This window comes from Schistocerca gregaria, chromosome 1, assembly GCF_023897955.1.
Source record: "Schistocerca gregaria isolate iqSchGreg1 chromosome 1, iqSchGreg1.2, whole genome shotgun sequence".
Classification (NCBI taxonomy): domain Eukaryota; kingdom Metazoa; phylum Arthropoda; class Insecta; order Orthoptera; family Acrididae; genus Schistocerca; species Schistocerca gregaria.
This window is the reverse complement of record NC_064920.1, coordinates 715,524,009-715,539,174: the sequence shown is the minus strand read 5'-3', so window position 1 is coordinate 715,539,174 and position 15,166 is coordinate 715,524,009.

Sequence of the window (15,166 nt, the reverse complement as noted above, 5' to 3'; positions counted from 1 at the left end):
GTTCACGTCCACGCTGTCGCGCCATGCTACCAGTGTTAAAGACTGCGATGGAGTTCCGTATGCCACGGCAAACTGGCTGACACAGACGGTGGCGGTGCACAAATGCTGCGCAGCTAGCGTCATTCGACGGCGAACACCGCGGTTCCTGGTGTGTCCGCTGTGCCGTGCGTGTGATCATTGCTTGTACAGCCCTCTCGCAGTGTCGGGAGCAAGTATGGTGGGTCTGACATAACGGTGTCAATATGTTCTTTTTTCCATTTCCAGGAGTGTATTTGACAAGACTGGAAAATTCAGATTGTTCGAAATGTTTCTTCGTTATGATGCTATGTTTTACTCGGTCTTGTGTAGCTTGAGACCAACATGCTGAGAGGAAGGCATGATAAAATTCTCCTTCACTATGACAATCGTGAATGACCGATCGCATTCTTACAGCTGGTTCATTCTCCAAGTAGCCACACATAAATTCTAATCTGTGCTCTAATGACCAGTTGGGAGGAAAACAATGAGAGAATTGATGGAGCCACGCTTGTGGATGAATGTCGTTGCCAGAATTCTTAAATGTTTTGAATTTACGTGCAGTAATGAACAGCTTATAGTCAATATCATCGTGTCGGCGGGTAGCATATCGTTCATTGTTACGTCGTGTCGGCAGTTCCATCTCAAAATTCGGTGCACCTTGCCAATTTCTTTCACAATTTCTGAAATGCCCTGTTTTATTATTTTGTGGCTTTTCCGTATTTATAAGTCCCTCTTCCCCTGTTGGAGCGCGACTGTCCTCTGAAATACGTAATTCTTGTATTATCTGTGTCAGCTGATCTTGCACTTCCCGGATTTCTCTTTGGTGTTGTGTATTAATTTGATTCTGATTTTGTTTGAATTTCCTAATTTGTTCACACTCTTCTGTATCATTCAGATCATCATCTACCTTTGTAGATAAGTTAGTGAACTGATCTGAAAGTTCGGCTACTTTCTCCGATAGTGAACACATTTCCTCAGTGTGTTTTTCTGAACCAAGTTTCATAGTGTTCATTTGTGTTGAAATCGAATCTACTGTGACCTTTAAGTTTTCCTGAGTTCTTGCAAGTTGCGTAACCGAATCGGTGGATGCAACCGAGTCCATTTTAGCTTGCAAGGTGTCGTGATTTTCACGAACAACAGTTTGCAATTCTTTTATGGCTGCTTCGTGATTCTGTAATGCGTTTTCATGCCGCGAAAAAATAGGTTCAAAATGCTCACAAATTTGTGTTTTTACGTCATTACAGATTTTTTTACATTTCGATTCAATGTTATGTAACTCAGTAGTTAAATCTTCACGTGTTTGTTCAAGTGTGGTGTCTAACTTCCGAAGATTTTGTTCCATTGTGTCTAACTTTTGAAGCTTTTGCTGTGTTTGTCTCTGATTTTGTTCCATTGCGTCTAACTTTTGAAGATTATGTTCCATTGTGTCTAACTTTTGAAGCTTTTGCTGTGTTTGTCTCTGATTTTGTTCCATTGTGTCTAACTTTTGAAGATTTTGTCCCATTTGTTTCTGATTTTGTTCAAGCGTTGTGTCTAACTTTTGTAGCCTTTGTCCCATTTGTTGCATTAACTGTAATAACAGTGCACTGGTGTATGAAACATGTTCCTCAGTGCTTTTCGGCAGTGCATTTGAACCGGCAATATTCGCATTTTGAAAAGCAGAAAATGTGTCTTGATTAATTTGAGAAAACGGTGAGGACGCAAAATCTGAATCTACAGTATGTGCAAGATTGTGTTCTGTCATTTAGGAATCCTGAGGCGAGCTGTTGCCGACTTATCGATCGATAATGCTTCCCTGTTCACTAATTGTTTCACTGCCTACACCATTATTTGCAGCCCGCTCCATTTCCCTATGCGCTATTACCAAATTACTACTTTGAACGTTAGTGAATTCATTACATGGTGACGCTAACACACTGCTTTCGTCTTCACTGTCATTTCTCAGTTTACTTTGGAGCCTAGTGTTACGTTTTTCACACGCCATTATTGTCACAATTTTTCACACGACAACACAGAAAACACAATTTGAAGAACAAAAATAAGAGAACACATTAACATAGCACTGAAAATAATAACTAGTTAATTGCAAGTGCAGCTGCGAAATACTTCGTGCAAAAACTACATGCATGCCAAAACTGTTTTACTGTACAACAATGAAAATCTGCAACTACAAAGGAAATTCTCTCTATGATTACGCGCTAGCAATAAACAAAGGCTACACTAACTACACAAACTACAAGAAAAAAATCAGAAGATTCCAGTGAGGTATCCTCGGCTAAGGGTCGACATATGAAACGTCCCCTTTGAAAAATTTATGCACGACTGTGCTTAAGCTGACACACAATATTTTTAGCGCAACGCAATCTGACATCCAAAAATCCCTACGAAAGAATGGCCCTGATTAACATTAACCTATGCGTTTCACAAATCACTTACCTCACAACAATCTTCGTTACTCAAGCTACTGCAATACAGCGAGCGCCACTACTGCCAGCTAAATAAAAGATTCAAACTACTGAAGGCACTAACTACTGATAGCTATAGTTAGCAAATGAAAGATTTTAATACAGAACAGACAATGTATTTACCTTAATAGTCATAATATATATGATAGTTCATGACATCCAGTATTACAAATTACAAAACTCCGCCACCTCTCTCCCCACATCCACCACTGCTGGCGGCTCACCTCCAACTGCGCAACGCTACGCGCTGTTAGCATCCAGCTGCCGCAGCTCAACACTACAATGGCAGACAACAATGCAAACTAAACACAGACTGCGCACAGCACAGCCAGTGATTTTCATACAGAGCGCTACGTGGCGGCGGAGTTACCAATAAAAAATCCTAAACAGCCTACTTACAGAATCGCTCAGCAGAAACCTACAGATGGGACATTGGAATTTCTACATCTGTATCTAAATCGTACTGCGCAAGCCACCTAATAGTGTATGGCGGAGGGTACTTTTTGTACCACTCACTGCGCCCTCCAACCCTATTGTACTCGCGAATAGAGCCTGGGAAGCATGATTGTCGGTAAGCCTATCTCATAGCCATTAAGGGGGACCTATTTGTGTGTGTGGGGGGGGGGGGCGCAGGGGGCGTAATTTGCTGTCCGAATCTTCTTGGAATGCGCTCTCTCGAAATTTCAGCTGTAAATCTCTTCGTGATGCACAACGCCTGTCTAGTAATGTCTTCCAATGGAGTTTGTTGAGAGTCTCCGTAGCTCCCAAGTGCCGTCTAAACAAACCCGTGAGGAAACTTGCCACACCAGTCCTATCTGGCAAGGATCCAAGATAGATGAAGATGACTCAAGAATCGGTCTAACAAGCGCCTTATAATCCCCTTCCTTCGTGTGTGAGCTACATTTCCTGAAGACTCATCATATGACTCTGATTCTGGCATCTGCTTTTCCCACTGTTTGTCTTATGTGACCCCCCCCCCCCCCCCCATGAACCATGGACCTTGCCGTTGGTGGGGAGGCTTGCGTCCCTCTACGATACAGATAGCCGTACCATAGGTGCAACCACAACGGAGGGGTATCTGTTGAGAGGCCAAACAAACGTGTGGTTCCTGAAGAGGGGCAGCAGCCTGGATGATTGACTGATCTGGCCTTGTAATACTAACCAAAACGGCCTTGGGCTGTTGTGGTACTGCGAACGGCTGAAAGCAAGGGCAAACTACAGCCGTAATTTTTCCTGAGGGCATGCAGCTTTATTGTATGGTTAAATGATGACGGCGTCCTCTTGAGTAAAATATTCCGGAGGTAAAATAGTCCCCCATTCGGATCTCCGGGTGGGGACTACTGAAGAGGACGTCGTTATCAGGAGAAAGAAAACTGGAATTCTACGGATCGGAGCGTGGATTGTCACATCCCTTAATCGGGCAAATTGGTTAGAAATTTTAAAAAGGGAAATGGATAGGTTAAAGTTAGATATAGTGGGAATTAGTGAAGTTCGGTGGCAGGAGGAACACGACTTCTGGTCAGGTGAATACAGGGTTATAAACACAAAATCAAATAGGGGTAATGCAGGAGTAGGTTTAATAATGAATTAAAAAAAAGAGAAGTGCGGGTAAGCCACTACTAACAGCATAGTGACCGTATTATAGTGGCCAAGATGGACACGAAGCCCATGCCTACTACAGTTTTATGCCAACTAGCTCTGCAGATGACGAAGAAATTGAAGAAATGTATGATGAGATAAAATAAATTATTCAGGTAGTGAAGGGAGACGAAAATTTAATAGTCATATGTGACTGGAATTCGACAGCAGGAAAAGAGAGAGAAGGAAACATAGTAGGTGAATATGGATTGGGGCTAAGAAATGAAAGAGGAAGCCGTCTGGTAGAATTTTGCACAGAGCATAACTTAATCATAGCTAACACTTGGTTCAAAAATCATAAAAGAAAGTTTTATACATGGAAGAATCCTGGAGGTACTAAAAGGTATCAGATAGATTATATAATGGTAAGAGAGAGATTTAGGAACCAGGTTTTAAACTGTAGGACATTTCCAGGGGCAGATGTGGACTCTGACCACAATCTATTGGTTATGAAATGTAGATTAAAACTGAAGAAATTGCAAAAATGTGGGAATTGAAGGAGATGGGACTTGGATAACAATTGACAGAAATTGGGGAAAGAAATACAGTAGAAGAAGAATGGGTAACTTTAAGAGATGAAGTAATAAAGGCAGCAGAGAATCTAGGAGGTAAAAATCCGAGGGCTAGTAGAAATCCTTGTGCAACACTAGAAATATTGAATTTAATTGATAAAAGGAGAAAATATAAAAATGCAGTAAATGAAACAGACAAAAAGGAATACAAACGACTCAAAAATGAGATCGACAGCAAGTGCAAAATGGCTAAGCAGGCGTGGCTAGAGGACAAATGTAAGGATGTAGAGGCTTATCTCACTGGGGGTAAGATAGATACAGCCTACAGGAAAATTAAAGAGAGCTTTGGAGAAAAGAGAACCACTTGTATGAATATCAAGAGCTCAGATGGAAACCCAGTTCTAAGCAAAGAGGGGAAAGCAGAAAGGTGGAAGGAGTATATAGAGGGTCTATACAAGGGCGATGTACTTGGGGACAGTGTTATGGAAATGGAAGAGGATGTAGATGAAGATGAAATGGGAGATACAATACTGCATGAAGTTTGACAAAGCACTGAAAGGCCTGAGTCGAAACAAGGCCCCGGGAGTAGACAACATTCCATTGGAACTACTGACGGTCTTGGGAGAGCCAGTCCTGACAAAACTCTACCATATGGTGAGCAAGATGTACGAGACAGGTGAAATACCCTCAGACTTCAAGAAGAATATAATAATTCCAATCCCAAAGAAAGCAGTTGTTGACAGATGTGAAAATTACCGAATCATCAGTTTAATAAGTCACAGCTGCAAAATACTAACGCGAATTATTTAGAGACGAATGGAAAAACTAGTAGAAGCCGACCTTGGGGAAGATCAGTTTGGATTCCGTATACATGTTCGAACATGTGAGGCAATACTGACCTTACGACTTATCTTAGAAGAAAGCATTTGTAGACTTAGAGAAAGGTTTTGACTATGTTGACTGGAATACTCTCTTTGAAATTCTAAAGGTGGCAGGGGTAAAATACAGGGAGCGAAAGGCTATTTATAATTTGTACAGAAACAAATGTCAGTTATGAGTCGAGGGGCATGAAAGGGAAGCAGTGGTTGGGAAGGGAGTGAGACAGGGTTGTAGCCTCTTCCCGATGTTATTCAATCTGTATATTGAGCAAGCAGTAAAGAAAAAAAAATTGTAGTAGGTATTAAAGTCCATGCAGAAGAAATAAAAACTTTTAGGTTCGCCGATGGCATTGTAATTCTGTCATAGACAGCAAAGGACTTGGAAGAGCAGTTTAACGGAATGGACAGTGTCTTGAAAGGAGGATAAAGATGAACATCAACAAAAGTAAAACGAGGGTAATGGAATGTAGTCAAATTAAGTCGGGTGATGCTGAGGGAATTAGGTTAGGAAACGAGTCACCTAAAGTAGTAAAGGAGTTTTGCTATTTGGGGAGCAAAATAACTGATGATGGTCGAAGTAGAGAGGATATAAAATGTAGACTGGCAATAGCAAGGAAAGCGTTTCTGAAGAAGAGAAATTTGTTAACATCGAGTATAGATTTAAGTGTCAGGAAGTCGCTTCTGAAAGTATTTGTATGGAGTGTAGCCATGTATGGAAGTGAAACATGGACAATAAATTGTTTGGACAAGAAGAGAATAGAAGCTTCCGAAATGTGGTGCTACAGAAGAATGTTGAAGATTAGGTGGGTAGATCACGTAACTAATGAGGACGTATTGAATAGGATTGGAGAGATGAGAAGTTTGTGGCACAACTTGACTAGAAGAAGGCAGTGTGGAGGGTAAAAGTCGTAGAGGGAGACCAAGAGATGAATACACTAAGCAGATTCAGAAGGATGTAGGTTGCAGTAGGTACTGGGAGATGAAGGAGCTTGCACGGGATAGATTAGCATGGAGAGCTGCATCAAACCAGTCTCAGAACTGAAGACCACAACAACAACAACAACAACAACAACGTCTTATGTGGTCATTCCACTTAAGGTCGCTCTGGATAGTCACTCCTAGGTGTTTTATCACAGATGCTGTTTCCAGCAGTTTATCATCGATAGTGTAACTACACAGTAATGGCCTCCTTCTACTGCGTATGCGCGATATGTTACATTTATTTGCGTTCGGGGTTAATTGCGAGAGCCGGCACCATTCATCAGTTCTCTAGAGGTAATTCTCCAGATTATCACTGTCTTCTGGCGTTGCTACTTTGTTACAGACAACCGCATTATCTGCAAATAGCCTTAGAGAGAATCCGACGCTCTCTGCTAGATCATTTATATAAATATTGTCCTAGTGGGAATCAATGTCATGGCGCGAGTAAGTTCGTATGTGGTCGAAGTCCATGGTGATAGTGTTCTATGAGACCGTGAGCTTGGAGATGCGTTGAAAAGGGAGTCCAGTGAAGTGGTGAGCTGCGATGGACTCCGACTGAGAGATTGCTAGGTGCAGCTGGCGTAGAGTTCGGAGCGCAGAGCACACTCGACAGAAGAATTCCGATTGATGGTCTGCTAGATATGGCCAGCTTAGAGTCCAGAGCGCCGATTGCGCTTGGTAAAGGAAATTTCAGCAAGGAACCGCTAGGCGCAGTCGGCGTAAAGCCGTATTGTGAACTCTGTAGAGTGGTTAGGAGAAACCTATGAGACTTGTTTGGTGGAAGGATACCGGCAGAGGCAAGTGACTCGTGGATGTGAGGTAGTGGAGCAATGGCAGTGCTGTTAGCAACGATGCTTATCCCTCTGGTGGCGACGGAGGCACCGCGCAGTACTCTGTATGTTGCTGCGGATTTTTCTCGTCTGAGCTCCAGGGAATGGGTCGCAAAGGGGCGTAAGCTGCGGCAACCCCAAGTAGGTAGCTGTCTGGTTGGTGACTGTGTGACTTGGAGGACACAGCACGTAATATATACCCTCAAGAATTCTGTAGCATCTCGATGTTAAGTAGATTGGCTAGCAATTTTGCAGATCCATTCTTTTATGTTTCTTATACACAGGCGCCACCTGCGACCTTCTCGAGCCGCTTGGGACTTGGCTCAGGGCGAGAAATTCACTATGAATGCGAGATAACTAAGGAACAAATACCGAAGAGTAGTCTCTTTAAAACGGAACTGGAATTCCATCTGGAACTAGAGACTTACATGTTTTCAAATCATTCAGCTGCTTGCCAACGCCAGCGTAGCCTATTTCTATATCCTGTATGTGGCAGTTAGTGCGACGGTCAAACAATGGTGTGTCTGTATGACCCTCCTACGTGATAACGTTTTAAATGCGAAATTTAAAAGTTGAGCTTCCTTTTTGCTGTCCTGTATTGCAACAGTGGACTGGTCGACGAGTCAGTAGATAGAAGCCTTCGACCAAGTTACTGATTTTTTGTAGTTCAGATTTTTCTCGTTTTCTCGGCAAGAGCTTTCACTAAGGTATAAAGGTGGAAGTTGTATGCTTCCCGCCTTGATCTTTTTATAAACACTCGAATTTCCACTGCCTTTTGCCTGTCGACATTTCCGCATTCTTTGCTGAGCCATTTTGCAACAGTCTCTGCTGCTCAATATTTTTCCGAATTTTGTTATTAAACTTCAGCGGCTCTTTTCCATCCTTAATCCATTTACTCAGCATATCGTTCTCCAAGGTGCGATATACAATCAGTTTAAACTTTGCACTTAATTCCTCTACGTCCGTCATTACGGAACTAAATGATGTCTATTCATCGTGTTATATAAGTAGAAGGCTAATAACTGCTTATATACATCAAAACAGCACCAAAATCATCTTAGACCTCTTGATAGGTTTCTTAACTTCGGTAACCATCGTCGCAGTGATGACATCATGATCACTAATCTCTGTCTATATACTGGAAACCCCGGCAGTTTGTGAGAGAGCGTTTCTATGGAAGGTTGTTACGACTTCGAGTTTCGTTTGGAAGCCCTTACACATCCTCCACAGAGTCGCTCTCTCTCTTTTCTCTCTCTCTCCCCGCGATTTACATATTTTTGGAGCTCTGAAGAAAGACATTCGTGGTTGTTTATTTGCTTCGTATGAAGAGATGCGCCTTTGATACAATCGTCGTTTCATACGCAACTGCAAACTTTTTTCTATGAAGGCATTGACCTTCTTGTCTCATAGTGACATAAATGTATTAACAGTCATTGCAATTATTTATCTGTTATACTTCACAAGACTGTCTGTCTGTACTATCTGCAGTGAGTCCGCAGAAATCCCATTCAATACTCGGTAGTTTGAGGTCGCCTCTAACAAACACGAAATGATGGTATTGTAAGTAAGCTATTTAGGTTTTTATATTGGTAACGCCATGTAGCGCTTTAATGAAAATCACTGACTGTGCTGTGTTTATCTCTAATTTTGTTCCATCGTGTCCAACTTTTGAAGATTTTGTTCCATTTGTTGCATTAATTGTAATAACAATGCACTGGTGTCTGAAACATGTTCCTTAGTGCTATTCGGCAGTGCACTTGAACCGGCAATATTCGCATTTTGAAAAGCAGAAAATGCGTCTTGGCTTATTTGAGAAAACGGTGAGGACGCAAAACCTAAATCTAGAGTATTTGAAAGATTGTGTCCTGTCATTTCGAATTCCTCAGGCGAGCTGTTGCCGACCGATGGATCGATAATGTTTCACCGTTTACACCATTATTTGCCACCCACTTCATTTCCCTATGCACAATTACTAAATTACTACTTTGAATGTCTGTTAATTCATTACACAGTGGTGCTGATAATCTACGCTCGTCGTCACTATCATTTCTCAATTTACTTTGGAGCCTAGTGTTACGTTTTTCACACGCCATAATTATCACGTATTTCACACGATAAGAAGAAAAGCACAATTTGAAGAGCAAAAATAAGAAAACACATTAACATAGCACTGAAAATAAGATCTAGTTAATTGCAAACGCAGCTGCGAAATACTTGGTGCAAATCTACGTGCATGCCACAACTGTTTTACTGTACGACAATGAAAAACTACAACTACAAAGGAAATTACCTCTATAATTACGCACTAGCTACATTACAGTAGCTACATTCCAGAACGAGATTTTCACTCTGCAGTGGAGTGTGCGCTGATATGAAACTCCCTGGCAGATTAAAACTATGTGCCCGACCGAGACTCGAACTCGGGACCTTTGCCATTCGCGGGCAAGTGCTCTACCAGCTGAGCTACCAAAGCACGACTCACGCCCGCTCTCACAGCTTTACTTCTGCCAGTGTCTCGTCTCCTACCTTCCAAACTTTACAGAAGCTCTCCTGCGAACCTTGCAGAACTAGCACTCCTGAAAGAAAGGATACTGTGGAGACATGGCTTAGCCACAGCATGGGGGACGTTTCCAGAATGAGATTTTCACTCTGCTAGAAGTATAGCTGTGAGAGCGGCCGTGAGTTGTGCTTCGGTAGCTCAGATGGTAGAGCACTTGCCCGCGAAAGGCAAAGGTCCCGAGTTCGAGTCTCGGTCGGGCACACAGTTTTACTCTTCCAGGAAGTTTAATAGCTACACAATTACACAAACTACAAGAAAAAATCAGAAGATTCCACTGAGGTATCCTCGGCTAAGGGTCGACATATGAAACGTCCCCTTCGAAAAATTATTAATGACTGCTTAAACTGACATACAATATTTTTTAGCGCAACGCAATCTGAATTTCAAAAATCCCTAACAATAACCTATACCTTTCATGAATCACTTACCTCACAAAAATCTTCGTTACTCAAACTACTGAAATACAGCGTGCGCCAATACCGCCAGCTGAATAAAAGATTGTAACTACTGAAAGTCACAGTTAGCAAAAGAAATATTTTGATAGAGAACAAACAATGTATTTACCTTAATAGTGTTCAGAAGTCATAATATATATCAGTTCATGACATCCAGTCTTACAAATTTACTGTCTCTGATGGACACACGTCCAGATCATCGGCTCTCAAAACTCCGCCATCTCTCTCCCCACATCCACCACTGCTGGCGGCTCATCTCCAACTGCTCAACGCTACGCGCTGTTAACAGCCAACTGCCCAACACTACAATGGCGAATTCCAATAATGCAAACCAGCCGCAGACTGCATACAGCACAGTCAGTTATTTTCATATAGAACGCTACATGACGTTACCAATATAAAAACCTAAACAGCCTACGTACAGTATGTCCGCGCTACTGGGTACAGACTTTTTTAAAAACATTTCTAAAACTATTACGGCAGAGTAGGGTTGCCCGCAAAAACGTCCGATAATTAACTTGAGTTCAGTTAGATCTGTCGCGTGCCTCCAGATAACTTCATAATCAGAATCAATTTCAACCACTATAGACGAAATATTTTTGTCAATTGAAATGAACACTGCCCGTCCCCTGTCTTTTCGATACACGTTCCACACCTCGCTAGATATACCGAAACGTTTTATTTTGGGTTCTTTCCAGATCTCGGCTCCGAGTACAGTCTGAGGGCCCACCTTTCCCGTAGGTTGGTAAAGTGGAAATGAGCTTGTGGCATCGTTAGCCGGGGGGCCCAATCCGGGAAAGTTCGGCCCCCAAGGGCAAGTATTATTTAAGTTGACGCCACATTGGGCGACTTGCACGCCTGTGACGAGGACAACACAACCCCCACTTCACGAGCGGAGAAAATCTCCAACCCGGCCGGGAATCGAACCAGGGCCCGGTACACGAGAGACAAGCACGTTACCACCCAGCTAAGCAGGCGGACCCAGGGTGGTATATTCACGTAAGATATGATACTTCAGGACTAGAAAAATATTTGAAAGAAAGAATTTTAATGTAAGTTGCTGCTAACTGTACTGATTAGCGGGAATGTCTATAATAGAGAGTGAAATGTATTTTTTAGTGTAAGGTGTCTTTGTTGTGCATTTATTCAACTCTTTAAATTCTTCCGTCACATATTTATTTTACAATGCAATTTTTACAGGCACATTAACTGCTCCAAACAATTAGTTAAAAGGATGAATACTATTGTGTGCTTGTCTATGGGGAAGATAAATATTTTTAAAAAAAGTAATGGACGAACACTTGTTATAAGTCAATAATTTGCTGTTCATCATAGTGATAAATGCTACATTTTTGGGACTCTTTTTAGCTGATATTGGCGCACTATGAAACCATTTTGCAATGCCACTCGAGCATACTGTACTAGAACTGACACTCCGAAATTAGATCAAGTGCAGTACAAAACCCACAGAATAGCGAAGGTCATCCACTTTTTTTCCCCAAAGCTAAATAAGATATAAGATACATCTAAGATGAACTTGTCTCAAACAAGAGAAATGTCCTTGCTTTAAGGCAAGTTCATTCCAGAGAGAAGCAAACATTTAAGACGCCTCTGAAACGCTCATACTGAATCTGTGGCACTTTTTTACAGGGTTTGTGTGTACTAGCGATCGAATAACATTCAGTAGCTGCAGAACGCTTTGATAACAAACATGCGCCACATCAATGTTACGCGATCTGGGGGTCAATGTATGTTGCAGTCAAAATATCCGTTCTGGGCATCCAGTGGGTCATTCCAAAGATTTTAGCACACTATCCACGATAACAAAGATTTTGTACGTCATGTTGATGTGGTACGTTATATTCTTTGCAATTAGGTAATGGAATCTCTGACTCTATTTACGTAACAGTAAAATATCATGGACTTGATAGTGACTTGTAGAAGGCGGGAAAATTAAGTGATGACGAAAAAACGTGCCGTAGATCAACAGGAGTTGGACTGCATTGAAGTAGCTGATTAAAAGGTAAAGGTAAGCTCGAAAATTATGCTTATGTTTACAACCAGCACAGAAAATAAACACATCTGTTTTACTAAGTAGTTGTTGAAAGATAGAAAGGGCTCTTCATCACTACAGTTGACATCACATTATGTCAAGCATGCTCATCATGTATAGGTCATTTACGAGTACTGCTTCCTATGTGTGGAGTGCTGCATTGTTCGTTGCCCTTATTGTAATATATAAAACACGCGCAAGTTTGTAGTTAAAATAGTTAAAATTGATCTTTATATAGAGTCTATGGTGAATTTTCAAACAAAAAGTTTGTTTATTGCTTTCTGTAGTCCACTTATGCAGAAACACGCTCACTTTATAACACCACTGCACAATTGAGCATGCACAGTGCATGTTGAAAACAGCAAGTATACAATAACAAAACAATCACAAAGATATTTTTGAATTTAGTCAACAGAGATAACGCTATAGGTCATCCACAAAGCGTTATATAGCCTGTTAGAGTTTCTTCCGTATGTAATCATGGTCATTAAATGCTTGCATAGTATTTACAAAGGTACTTATTTCTACGTATAACTACTTTATTTGCCTATTTAAGGATACTTTCGAAGCATCTAAAGAAAGCCACTCAGTCACCTTAAGTGCAGTTTTTTCTGAGAGTTGCCGCCCGATGACTCTTGTCGCTTTTATACTATCACAAAATTATTATATTATTAAATTATGAAACAGGAAACCAAGAATGTGAATTTTAGGGACAACTATATTTTACATCATACAATATATTCTCAGACATACATAAAATTTCCATAACGACTTTACTCCTGTGATCCGTGTGCGAAATTTGAGTTTTAATGGTAATATTATTTTATGCCTCTTAGGTTAGGATTTAGTGGTAACTTGCAGGCTATTCTCTGATTGAGGGAGTCGAGTATTACTGCGTTGGGAGAACTGTAGCCCACGTGCAGATTGATTCAGACCCCCTTCTAGTGACCTGTTGATAACGCTATAAGAGCCAGTCAAATGAATACGAGACAGGTAAAAAAAGAACGCAAACTGGTTACTGTTTAATAAGTAATCACCTTAACTGTTGCCGGCTGATGTTTCCGAGCGCTTTTAGGTACTTCAGTCCGGAACCGCGCTGCTGCTACGGTCGCAGGTTCGAATCCTGCCTCGGTCGTGGATGTGTGTGATGTCCTTAGGTAAGTTAGGTTTAAGTAGTTCTAAGTTCTAGGGGACCGATGACCTCAGATGTTAAGTCCCATAGTGCTTACAGCCATTTGAACTACACTCCTGGAAATGGAAAAAAGAACACATTGACACCGGTGTGTCAGACCCACCATACTTGCTCCGGACACTGCGAGAGGGCTGTACAAGCAATGATCACACGCACGGCACAGCGGACACACCAGGAACCGCGGTGTTCGCCGTCGAATGGCGCTAGCTGCGCAGCATTTGTGCACCGCCGCCGTCAGTGTCAGCCAGTTTGCCGTGGCATACGGAGCTCCATCGCAGTCTTTAACACTGGTAGCATGCCGCGACAGCGTGGACGTGAACCGTATGTGCAGTTGACGGACTTTGAGTGAGGGCGTATAGTGGGCATGCGGGAGGCCGGGTGGACGTACCGCCGAATTGCTCAACACGTGGGGCGTGAGGTCTCCACAGTACATCGATGTTGTCGCCAGTGGTCGGCGGAAGGTGCACGTGCCCGTCGACCTGGGACCGGACCGCAGCAACGTACGGATGCACGCCAAGACCGTAGCATCCTACGCAATGCCGTAGGGGACCGCACCGCCACTTCCCAGCAAATTAGGGACACTGTTGCTCCTGGGGTATCGGCGAGGACCATTCGCAACCGTCTCCATGAAGCTGGGCTACGGTCCCGCACACCGTTAGGCCGTCTTCCGCTCACGCCCCAACATCGTGCAGCCCGCCTCCAGTGGTGTCGCGACAGGCGTGAATGGAGGGACGAATGGAGACGTGTCGTCTTCAGCGATGAGAGTCGCTTCTGCCTTGGTGCCAATGATGGTCGCATGCGTGTTTGGCGCCGTGCAGGTGAGCGCCACAATCAGGACTGCATACGACCGAGGCACACAGGGCCAACACCCGGCATCATGGTGTGGGGAGCGATCTCCTACAATGGCCGTACACCTCTGGTGATCGTCGAGGGGACACTGAATAGTGCACGGTACATACAAACCGTCATCGAACCCATCGTTCTACCATTCCTAGACCGGCAAGGGAACTTGCTGTTCCAACAGGACAATGCACGTCCGCATGTATCCCGTGCCACCCAACGTGCTCTAGAAGGTGTAAGTCAACTACCCTGGCCAGCATGATCTCCGGATCTGTCCCCCTTTGAGCATGTTTGGGACTGGATGAAGCGTCGTCTCACGCGGTCTGCACGTCCAGCACGAACGCTGGTCTAACTGAGGCGCCAGGTGAAAATGGCATGGCAAGCCGTTCCACAGGACTACATCCAGCATCTCTACGATCGTCTCCATGGGAGAATAGCAGCCTGCATTGCTGCGAAAGGTGGATATACACTGTACTAGTGCCGACATTGTGCATGCTCTGTTGCCTGTGTCTATGTGCCTGTGGTTCTGTCAGTGTGATCATGTGATGTATCTGACCCCAGGAATGTGTCAATAAAGTTGCCCCTTCCTGGGACAATGAATTCACGGTGTTCTTATTTCAATTTCCAGGAGTGTATTTTGAACCTTAACTGTTGATACATTTATCTCACTGGGGAGAGAGCGGGACTGTTCGGATAATCTGTACGGGCTTCCGAGCGAAACTTCTGCAGCGCAGTCGAAACGAG